Source organism: Geotrypetes seraphini, chromosome 2 (genome assembly GCF_902459505.1).
Source record: "Geotrypetes seraphini chromosome 2, aGeoSer1.1, whole genome shotgun sequence".
Lineage (NCBI taxonomy): Eukaryota > Metazoa > Chordata > Amphibia > Gymnophiona > Dermophiidae > Geotrypetes > Geotrypetes seraphini.
This window is the reverse complement of record NC_047085.1, coordinates 462383092-462394745: the sequence shown is the minus strand read 5'-3', so window position 1 is coordinate 462394745 and position 11654 is coordinate 462383092.

Genomic DNA, 11654 nt, shown 5'->3' with positions numbered 1-11654 from the left:
GTTTGGGTTTCAGAAGTGTATAGGGTAGAATAAAATCTATGAAAGTGTGTAAGGATCTCATTCGGTTCAGTGACTAAAATATCTTCAGATAGCTGGAATAGTAGTCTTATTTCGCTTACCTTTTAAGTATGAGGCTAGGTGTTGGCCGCATCTGTTACCATCTGAATAATATTTAGCAGCGCTCATAAAGACCTGTGAGGCAGCTGTTCTGCTGAGGCAGGTATTATATTGATACCTAACATGCTGTAATTGTTTTAGTGTCTTGATATCACTAGGGTTTGTTTGATGTATAGTCTCTAGTCTTTTAAGTTCAGATTCAAATTTATCTAATTCCTGCTTGGTGCTCTTCTTCAAATAAGCAGTATAGGAAATGATAACTCCTCTAATGTATGCTTTGAATGCATCCCAGACCGAAATCCAGTTACAGTCTTGGGGTGTATTCAAGGCGAAATAGTCCTGGATTGCTGTTGATATGTGATCACGAAAAGTCTTGTCTTGCAGGAGGGAAGAGTTCATTCTCCAAGCTCTCTGTGGAGAGGGGGGGAGAATAGTCTCTAAGGACAGAAGAACTGCAGCATGGTCAGATATACATATCGGTTTGATTTCAGAGTGGAGAATGGATTGAACTAGAGAAGGAGTAATTAAAAAATAGTCGATCCTCGAGTAAGAGGAGTGAGGTGCAGAGAAAAACGTGTAATCTTTTTCCTCTAAATGAGTTATGCGCCAGGGGTCTATTAGACGAAATTGAGCCATGATGACCAAGCCTTGGATTGTTTGTGTCTATATATGGATTTTCTGTCTTTAATAGGATCAATTATCAAATTAAAGTCCCCCCCTATGATGAAAGGAACATTTTGGTAGCTGTTTATCAGGTCTGCTAGATCAGCGAAGAAAGAGCAGTCGTCTATGTTAGGACCATATATATTGAGAAAAAAGTATTCCTTCAAATGTATGAGTAATTTTGTGGATACCCATCTGCCCTGATTATCAGTGCTGTGAGAAAGGACCTTTATATGAGTGAGGTTCCTAATGAACGTGATAACTCCATTCTTTTTATCTATTCCAGGGGAAAATATAGGCGGATGTGCCCCAGGTAGTGTGAGTTTGGCAGCAGCAGTGGCATCCAAATGGGTTTCTTGAGAAATATCACATCTGCAGCTAAAGAGGAAATGTAATTTAGTATTTTCTTTGATTTAATGGGATTATTCAATCCTTTAACATTCAGTGTGGCACATGTAAAAGGCATGGTTTGTTAGATAGTATAAATCGAGCTATGGACATCTTAGTAGGCATGGTAAGTATACAGTATACAGTCAAGTAATTTCTGAGGAAAACAAAAACAAAAGAGGTAGCCAAGCAGTCAAGGGAAGAAAAAGAAAGAAAAATGAAAGAACTCATGTAATAAAGAGATCTGTAGTAGTAAACACGGGTCAGTGAGCCAGGTGAAACATCAGAGCAACACTGCCCAGCAGAATCTTTTACATATAACATTTGAACCCCTGCACATTACAGGTGTGATAACAAACCAGTAGTCCATATAGGTAACAGGTAGCATATTGATGTACTCCTCGGGATGAAGGAGATACTGCCAGGATAGAAGGAATGAGACATATGCTATTGCAGGCAGATATGATTCAGGTACAATCAATTGTACTCGAACTCAAGATTTCCAGGTACTCTGCTAGTTCAGTTGGGTTAGTAAAGTCCTTCGTATGGTTATTGTAAGTTACCCTTAGGCGGGCCGGGTACATCATGCCAAAGCGAGCTCCAAGTTGTTTTAATTTAGGGCGATATTCCAGAAGCTGCTTTCGAAGCTTAGCAGTTTGTTTTCCCAGATCAGGCACAAAAAGCAGGGTATTGCCCTCAAATTTAACAGGCGCTTTGACACGTGCTTGTTGCATGATCGCCATTACTTGTGCATAGCGAAGGAGGCGTACCACCGTTGGTCTAGGACAGTGATTCCCAACCCTGTCCTGGAGGAACACCAGGCCAATCGGGTTTTCAGGCTAGCCCTAATGAATATGCATGAGAGAGAATTGCATATGATGGAAGTGATAGGCATGCAAATTTGCTTCATGCATATTCATTAGGGCTAGCCTGAAAACCCAATTGGCCTGGTGTTCCTCCAGGACAGGGTTGGGAACCACTGGTCTAGGATATTGCCCAGTTTTATTAGGTAAGGCATGAAATGGAACACGATGTGCACGATCGATTTCAAATGGTAAGTCAAAGTTAAGATCTAAAATCTTAGGTAGTGTGACCTGGAGGAATTCAATCATGTTACGCCCTTCTCGGGATTCCGGGATCCCTAGTATCCTAAAATTGTTCCTCCTAGAGCGGTTACTAATATCTTCAATCAGGGATTCTAGCTGCGTTATGCATTTGGTTTGACGCAGCAGATCTTTAATATTGTTTTCAGTGACAGACATCCTCGTGTCTGTCGCCAGTACCTGTGTTTGGAGCGCCGCAAGATCCGTTTTGAAAGCAGCAATCTCTTCTTTGATTGCTTCATTGTCAGCCTTCACTTCCGCCTGCATGGCTCGCAGTTCCTCAAGAATGGTTTGTGAGGAGGCCTCGTCGGCCTTGGATACAGGTTCTTTCTGCGGCGAAACCGGGCCAGTGTTTCTTCTTTTTCCTGGCTTAGTGGAAGCCATGGTAGTTCAGACACCAGTTTGTGCTGCGTTTGCAAGAATGTGGCGAGAATTAAGGCAGGGGGGGATCGATTCTAGCAGAGATTCCGCGGGAGCTGCGTTGCTATGCGTCCACCATGTATCGCGCTCACTAGCGCCCCCCCCCATTACACCAGGTTCTAAAATACTAATACAACACCTAAGGCTCCTTTTACAAAGCTGCGCTAGTGGGGTTAACGCGCACGACTTTTCATCACGCGCTAACCCCCTCGCTGGCCAAAAACTACCCCCTGCTCAAGAGGAGGCAGTAGCGGCTAGCACGTTCGGCGGTTTAGTGCGCATTATTACGCGCGTCAAACCGCTAGCGCGCCTTTGTAAAAAGAGCCCCTAGTGAAAAAACAGGACAATGGTGCAAGATTTCTACACAGAAAGTACATACTAGCAGAATATCACACCCTGGTCACACACGCAAGACACATACAGACCCTCAACAAACATGAAATATGGAACCACAGATCAGTAATAGAGAGATGAAAACAAAAATCTTAACTGAAAACCTAAGATGTCAGACTCAGCATATACAGCAATACTAGAGAAACCAAAATACAATATAACAGAGATGTGCATTTCCAATGACTGGCATATTCCAATTAATAAATTCACCTAGCTCAAGAGTTTGGTTGAATGACCATGATGAACAAATGTATGTACAAAAAACATATTGCACACATATTTTATTTCCCTGCCATTTAATTCGTGATTAGGTAGCACTGGTTTTTGCCACATCATAAGACAAAAAAAAACCTCTAGGCAGACATTTTTATGTCCATGACTGTACAAATTGTTTGATTTAGCCATTATCTGTATAGTCAGAGAATAAGGATTTCTCTGGCATGAACATTTTATGTGATTGTAGTGCCACCTTGAGTTTTCCATTACAAATAAAATGACATTTTCCTAGTAAATGTGTTTCTTTATACACATTGAATTATTACAAAATACATTGCATTTATACAATACACATTATTTTGAGGACAATTCTTAAAACCATTTACATGGGTGAATAGTGACTTACAAGTATCTGGATAAACTGTATGAAAACTTTGCTCACTCATTTCAGTTATAAATATTATGCATTGTACCATTAGCCATATTGAGGTGAGGATTTGGAAAATTGTTGTATATAGGTGATTTTCAAATTTATATTAGCATTTTTCACAGAACTATAACCCACTCTAAACATGCTCATTTTAAAAAGGAATGCATACATATATTTTCTCTTTAAAAAGTAGGTTTGAGGTCTGCAGATGGACAGTTGAAAAATCACATCTCTTTATTATTATCCACATCTCTTAATTATTATCACATCTCTTTATTATTACATCTCTTTATTATTACATCTCTTTATTATTACATCTCTTTATTATCACATCTCTTTATTATTATCACATCTCTTAATTATTATCCAATTAAGATTCTGAAAGGTGGCAAATGCTAAAAAAAAAAAGTGATGGGCTATCCAGTCTTCCATGTTATTCTGTGTTGTAATATTATACATTTAAATTAAAATTCTGATAAGTGGCCAGTGCTAAAAAAAAAAAAAAAAAAAGAGTGATGAGATATCCAGTCTTCCATGTTATTCTGCCAGCTGTAAAAGCCAGGCTGCTTGTAAAATATCATGGCTTATTCTAATCAATTTTATTGTTCTTTTCTTTGATTTTTTACCATCCGGGTTAGATAAGCTTGGAGGTTCTCATCTCTTTATACCGTATTTCTGCCAATCATTATAATAAACAGCTATCATAACTAGTAAAGATATGTTCAAACATCTGGCCACCTACATTCTACAGCCTTTCTGGTCAGTATCTGTCTATAAACAACCTGTGGTATTGGCATGGTAACGTAGCCTGTTGGTACCAGCTCAGCTATTTCACAGTTAAGAGAAACATGATGATCTGCCCCTTATTTCTTCTTTATCACCTCTCTCCTTGCTTTTACCTTAAGGGAGTAAATAGTGGATTAATTGCAATTCAGCAAACTCCCAATCCAGCTCCCACCACTATAACTAACCCAGCTATACTTAACAAGTAATATTGTCATAGTACAATAGAATCTCAGTTATCCGGCACCCATGGGGGATTGGTAGATGGCGGATAATTGTTCTGGTTATCTAAGAGTTAATGTAAAATAGTTGTGTTTCCCTTTCCACCTCACTCTATCATTCCCTCCTCCCCACTTGTAGGTCCAGCATATTCTTCCCTCCTTTCTTGGTCAATTTCTCTCCCCCCTTCTCTCCTACTTTCTCTTCCCCCCACACCCTCCCTTACCTGAAGCAGCAGAGCCAGTCCTGACAAATCCCTCTCTCTATTCCCAAAGCATTAGAACTGGTGCTGACAACCTCTTCCTTCCCTCCCCCTCACAGCAGGGCCTTTCTTCTGCCATGTCGGAAGTGATGTGGCAGAGGAAAGACCCTGCTGGGGCTGACCTGAAGCTGCCTGTTTACCAGTGCTTCCTCTGCTTGCTGCTGCTACATCGCTGGGTGAGGGAGGGAGAAGGGTTGTCAGGACTGGCTGTGCTGCTTCAGGAATGGAGGGAGGGAAGTAGATTGTCAGCATTGGCTCTACTGCTTTGGGATTGGAGGGAGGGGGTTTTCAGAACCAGTTCTGCTGCTTTTGAAATGGAGGGAGGGAGGGGGTTGTCAGGACTGCTCTGCTGCTTTGGGAACGGAGGGAGAGAGGGAAATTTGTGGCTGCTGCTGATGCCTTTAGGGCTGGATGGAGAGAGGGAGGGAACGTTATTGGGTCAGGAGCACCACTTTGGATGTTGTCTTAAGAACACAGGAAATAATTATTTTTTTTTGGCTGATAATTTTTTGCCAGTTAATTGAATGCCAGTTAGCTGAGATCCTACTGTATTTGTTTGCAAAACTTTACTAGTAGGTTATTCCCTTAGTAAACATGTATTTTCTCATGCTTCATCTCAATCATACTCCCTGAAATTTCATATCATGATCCCTTATCCTTGAAATTACTTTTCTGCAGAGAATTTTAAATTAGAAACAGAGAAGATGGCAGATGAAGATATACCTTATAATTATAAATGTTGTCTTTCTCATGAATGTACTGTGTATGTTATAGTCTGGCTGCTTTCCCAATAAAAATTATTTCAATTGTGACCCATCTAGGTGTTAGGCAGGCAAGAAATTTTAAAATAAATAATCCTCTTTGCTCATCCATACCAACTACTATGCTCTACATTCCGCTCTTTATAGTTTAACAATTCTTTTACTGATGACTTCAAAGCAGAACAACAATAAGCATAACAGAATCATGTTCGTCATCTTTTTTTTTCCAAAGAACCCACATCCCTCCTCTCAGTAGCTAACATGAAATCCCTGTCCATTGCTACTTACAAAAAAAGATGGTTACATGACAACATAACAGCCTCCTAGAATAGTTTCCAATACAAATAATAATGCATTGTAGCATAGTGAAGAAACATCTGCTCCCCCCTTCCCCATCCTATCTCCCACCATCCCCCTCCCCACTCTACTTCCTTACAAGGTAAGGAGTGGACTAACAAAGAACTCCTTCCTTGTCAGGAAGTACAGTGGGGAGAGGGAAGGGGGATGGTGGGGAAAGGGGGGAGCGGATGTTTCTTCACTATGCTACAATCAGAAGTTATTCAGGTGCTAGCCAGTTAAGACTGGTGCCCAGATAACTGCCCAGATAAAGTTAGGTCCTTACTGGATCAGACCAATTGTTTATCTAGCCCAGGATTCCGTCTTCACGGTGGCCAATCCAGGTCATAAGTAGCTGTAAAAACCCAAATACTACCAACATTCTGTCCAGGGCAAGCAGTGGCTTCCCCCATGTCTGACTCAATAGCAAAACTTGTGCAAACCTTTTCTAAAAGCATCTATATTAACCATTCTTACCATATCTCTGACAAATGCGTTTCAGAGCTTAACTATTCTCCAAGTGAGAAAATATTTCCTCTATTGGTTTTAAAAGTAGTTTACTGCAACGTTATTAAGTGTCCCCTAGTCTTTGGAATTTTTGATGTAGTAAAAGATTGATCCACTTGTACTACACCACTCAGGATTTTGTAGACTTCAATCATATCTCCCCTCAGCCATCTCTTTTCCAAGCTAAAGATCCCTAACCTCTTTAGTCTTTCCTCATATGAGGAGTTCCATCCCCTTTATCATCCTGGTCGCTCTTATTTGAAACTTTTCTAGTTCCACTATATCTTTTTTTAAATAAGGCGACTAAAATTGAATGCAATACTTAAGGTAAGGTTGCACCATGGAGCAAATACAGAGGCATTATAACATTCTTAGTCTTGTTTATCATCCCTTTTCTAATAATTCTTAGCATCTTGTTTGCTTTTTTGGCCATAGCCACACATTGGGTGGAAGGTTTCAGCGTACTTACTACATTGACACCCAAATATTTTTATTGGGAGCCGACCCCCAAAGTGGACCCTAGCATCTGGTAACTATGATTTAGGTTATTTTTCCTAATGTGCATAACTTTTCATTTTTCCACATTAAATTTCATCTGGTGTTTCGATGTCCAGTCTTCCAATTTCCTAAGGTCTGCCTGCAATTTTTCAGTCTGCGTATGTTTTAAAAACTTTGAACAGTTTCTGAAAATTTAATCACTTCACTCGTCGTTCCAATTTCCAGATCATTTATAAATAGGTAGCACGGGTCCCAGATCCCTGTGGAACTTGCAGGAGTCTCTCATGAGGAACCTTATCAAAAGCTTTGTGAAAATCTAGATACACTACATCAACTGGCTCAACTTTATCCACATGTTTGTTCACACCTTCAAAGAAGTCAAACAAATTGGTGAGAAAAGACCTCCCATGAACTAAACTAAACTTTAAGTTTATATACCGCATCATCTCCACGGAAGTAGAGCTCGGCACGGTTTACAAGAACTTAAAAATGAGAAAGGGTAGGAAAAGGTTTACATAAGTTTATAAGTCGAGTGGAAAAGTAAGGGAAAAAAGAAATTACATGTTAGAGAAGAGCCAGGTTTTTAGTTGCTTGCGGAATAAATGGAGGGAGCTCAGGTTCCGCAGCGGGATAGTAAGGTCATTCCAGAGACCTGTGATTTTGAATAGAAGTGATTTTCCCAGTTTACCTGCGTGGAGAATACCATGTAGGGAGGGGAAGGATAGTTTTAATTTATGGGCGGTCCTGGTGGAGTCAGGGCACGAAGAGTTGAAGGAAAGTGGGATTAGGGAAGGAAGGATGCCGTGAATAATCTTAAAAGCCAGGCAAGAGCATTTGAATTGGATTTTGGAAATCACTGGGAGCCAGTGAAGATTGGCCAGGAATGGGGAGACGTGGTAAGATTTACGTTTTGCAAAGATCAGCTTGGACGAAGGACGTTAATCTGCCGTTGTATCGGGTGATGGTGTGCCCGCATCTGGAGTACTGTGTCCAATATTGGTCGCCGTACCTTACAAAGGATATGGCGATACTCGAGAGGGTTCAGAGGAGAGCGACGTGACTGATAAAGGGTATGGAAAACCATTCATATGCGGAAAGATTAGAGAAACTGGGCCTCTTTTCCCTGGAGAAGCGGAGGCTTAGAGGGGACATGATAGAGACTTACAAGATCATGAAGGGCAGGGAGAAAGTAGAGAGGGACAGATTTTTCAAACTTTCGAAAACTACAAGAACAAGAGGGCATTTGGAAAAATTAAGAGGGGACAGATTCAGAACCAATGCTAGAAAGTTCTTCTTCACCCAAAGGGTGGTGGACACCTGGAATGCGCTTCCAGAGGGTGTGATACGACAGAGTTTCAAGAAGGGTTTCAAGAAGGGATTGGATGATTTCCTGAAGGAAAACGGGATTGAAGGGTACAGATAGAGGATTACTATACAGGTCCTGGACCTGATGGGCCGCCGCGTGAGCAGACTGCTGGGCGTGATGGACCTCTGGTCTGACCCAACAGAGGCACTGCTTATGTTCTTATGAACCCATGCTGACTCTGTCTCATTAAATCATGTTTGTCTACATGTTCTACAGTTTTATTTTTTAAATATAATTGTTTCCACTATTTTGCCTAGCACTGAAGTCAAGCTTACCAGTCTGTAATTTCTCGGATCTCCCCTGGAACTTTATTTTTAAAAATTGGCATAACATTGGCCACCCTCCAATCTTCAGGTACCACAGACAATTTTAGCAACAAGCTACATATCACAAACAGCAGTTCAGCAATTTTATGTTTGAGTTCTTTCAGTACCCTAGACTATATACCATCTGGTCCAGGTGATTTATCACTCTTTAACTTGTTAATTTGATTTAGTATGTTTTCCAGGTTCATCGAGATTTCTTTCAGTTCCTCTGCATCATCACCCTTAAAAACCATTTCCAGTTTAATAATAATAATAATAATAACTTTATTCTTATATACCGCCAGTAATCTTGCGACTTCTAGGCGGTTTACAATAAAAGAAACTGTAAATACAATCAAGAGAAGCTTTACATACAGCGAATTAGAGAGTATAGCAGTGTATATCTCGTACAATGACTTAAAGAGTATAGCAGTGTACATCTGATAACATTAGTAATGTTAACGTCAGTTTGTGTGTTGCAAGGCCAGGAAGTGCCAAGTTGTTTACACAGAAGTAGAAATATTCCGTAAGTTCATAGAGTGTTCATATTTAGTGATTAAGGGGTTGGGGTTAACAGTTTGCAAGTTCAGGTATGTGGTGATGTTACGAGGGGGGTTGATGTTCCGGTTCGTTACCTAGGTATTTCAAGAATAGGTAAGTTTTTAGGTGTTTCCTGAATTCTTCATAGTTGTTTGTGTGCGCAATTAGTTTTTCTAGGTCTTTACCCCATATGGCTGCTTGATATGATAGCAGTTGTTGATGGTGTCTCTTATATTTGCACCCTCTAGCCGGTGGGGAGACAAATTTCATGTGTGTCTTTCTTTCATGTCTGTTGGTTGGGAATGAGAAGAGGTCTGTAATGTATTTTGGGGCTAGACCATTTAATACCTTGAAGCAGAGACATCCTAGCTTGAACTTCGTGCGCGCCTCCATCGGCAGCCAGTGTAGGAGTCGGTAGGAAGGGGTTATGTGATCGGACTTCTTCAGCCCGAAGATCATCCTGACTGCTGCATTTTGTATCAGTTGTAGTCTTTGCATTTGCTTCTGGGGGATTGTCAGATGGGTGATGTTGCAATAGTTCAGGTGGTTTAGTATTAGGGATTGTACTAGAATTCTGGTATCTCTTACATCTTCTTCCATAAAGACCGAAGCAAAGAATTTATTCAGTCTCTCTGTTATGGCCCTATCCTCCCTGAGTGCCCCTTTTGTTCCTTGATCATATATTGACCCCACGGATTCACTCACAGGTTTTCTGCTTCTATGTACCTGAATGGAAGATTAGATTCTTACCTCGATAATCTTCTAAGACACAGGATTCTGTACTGAAGCTATTCTCCTCCTCTAGTTACAAACTTTGCAAAAGGATGTCAGTCAAATCTCTCAACTCCTCCCCTTCAGCAGTGAAGAATAGCTCCCTCTTCAGTTAATACCAAAGCAATTGAACTCCACTGAAACAGAAGAAAAGAGAAGGGGCAAAGGGAGCTTCCCTGGAGCCAAACTACATACATGGGATCTCTCGGAGAGAGAAAGAGATAATGGTTACTGCGGATGGGCAGACTAGATGGGCCATTTGGCCTTTATCTGCCATCATGTTTCTATGTTCTAGTCTGTAACTTATGACAAAAGAACAATAGTTAACAATAATTAACATGAACAGGAACTTAACAGTATCCAAGAACCAACCTTCCATATACAACTAGCACTATTGCATGAAACCCCCAAAGGTTAAGAAGAATAGCATATTGCATATTCCTGTAGCTTTCTTTTCTTTTTTTACTCATCCAAATGACAGGAGAAGAAGTCCCATGATAGACACTGGCAATGTCTGAGGCAGTAATCAGGCGAATCAGATGACGTTTGTACAGGGTGGGCTGTACAGAATCCTATGTCTTATAACAGAAAGAAGATTACCAAGGTAAGAACCTAATCTTCCATTCTGTTGTAAAGACATAGGATTCTGTACTGAAGCTGACATACCAAAGCAGTGCCAGATGTCCAGGGAGGGACAGATGAGTCTGCCTGCAGCAATGAAGACCCAAATGCGACATCCTCTCGGGCCACCACATCCACTCTGTAGAACCTTGCAAAGGTATGGAGAATAGACCAAGTAGCTGCTCTACAGATTTCATCAGGTGGAACAGCCCAGACTCTGCCCAGGAAGCAGCAACACTGCTAGTCAAATGTGCTGTGATAAAGACAGGTGGCTGTTTTCTGCAGGCAATATATGAAGAAGAGATTGCCATATGAATCCATCTGGCAATCAAAGCCTTGGAGGCTGGCCTTCCTCATCTTGATTGGCTGGTCAGCAAAAAAAAAAAAAAGATTGTCAGATAAATGGAAATCATTGGTCCCCTCCAGGTAGTGAAGTAGGATTCTTCACGCATCCAGCCTCTGGAAAGTCCTGTCCTGATTCGCTGAACCCATAAGGTGAAAAATGGGCAAACGAATCTCTTGACTGACGTAAAAAGCAGAGACCACCTTCAGTAGAAAGGAAGGTACCATTTGCAGAGAAACACTGGACTCTATAAATCCAAGGAAAAAGGTTCTCTGCAGGAGAGAGCCTATAATTCTGAAATTCACCTCAATGAAACTATGTCCACTAGAAACTTCTACGGAGCCTGAGATTGGAAGACTGGGTTTCTTCCTATGATAATCTTTCTGTTAGTCCCTGTTAGTCCATATGCTAGGTGCTCAATCCCAACCCACAGTCCAGGAATTGTAGGAATTCACATTTTTTCAGAACAAATGGTGCACTCCCCCTAGTGGTAAAATCAGTTCAGTCCCAAAGCCAAGCACATACCAGGACAAAGTGGGTATAGGGGAGAAACCCCATCAAAACAAGTAAGTCACGAACTGGTATGCTCTGCAAAATATCAAGTAATAAACAG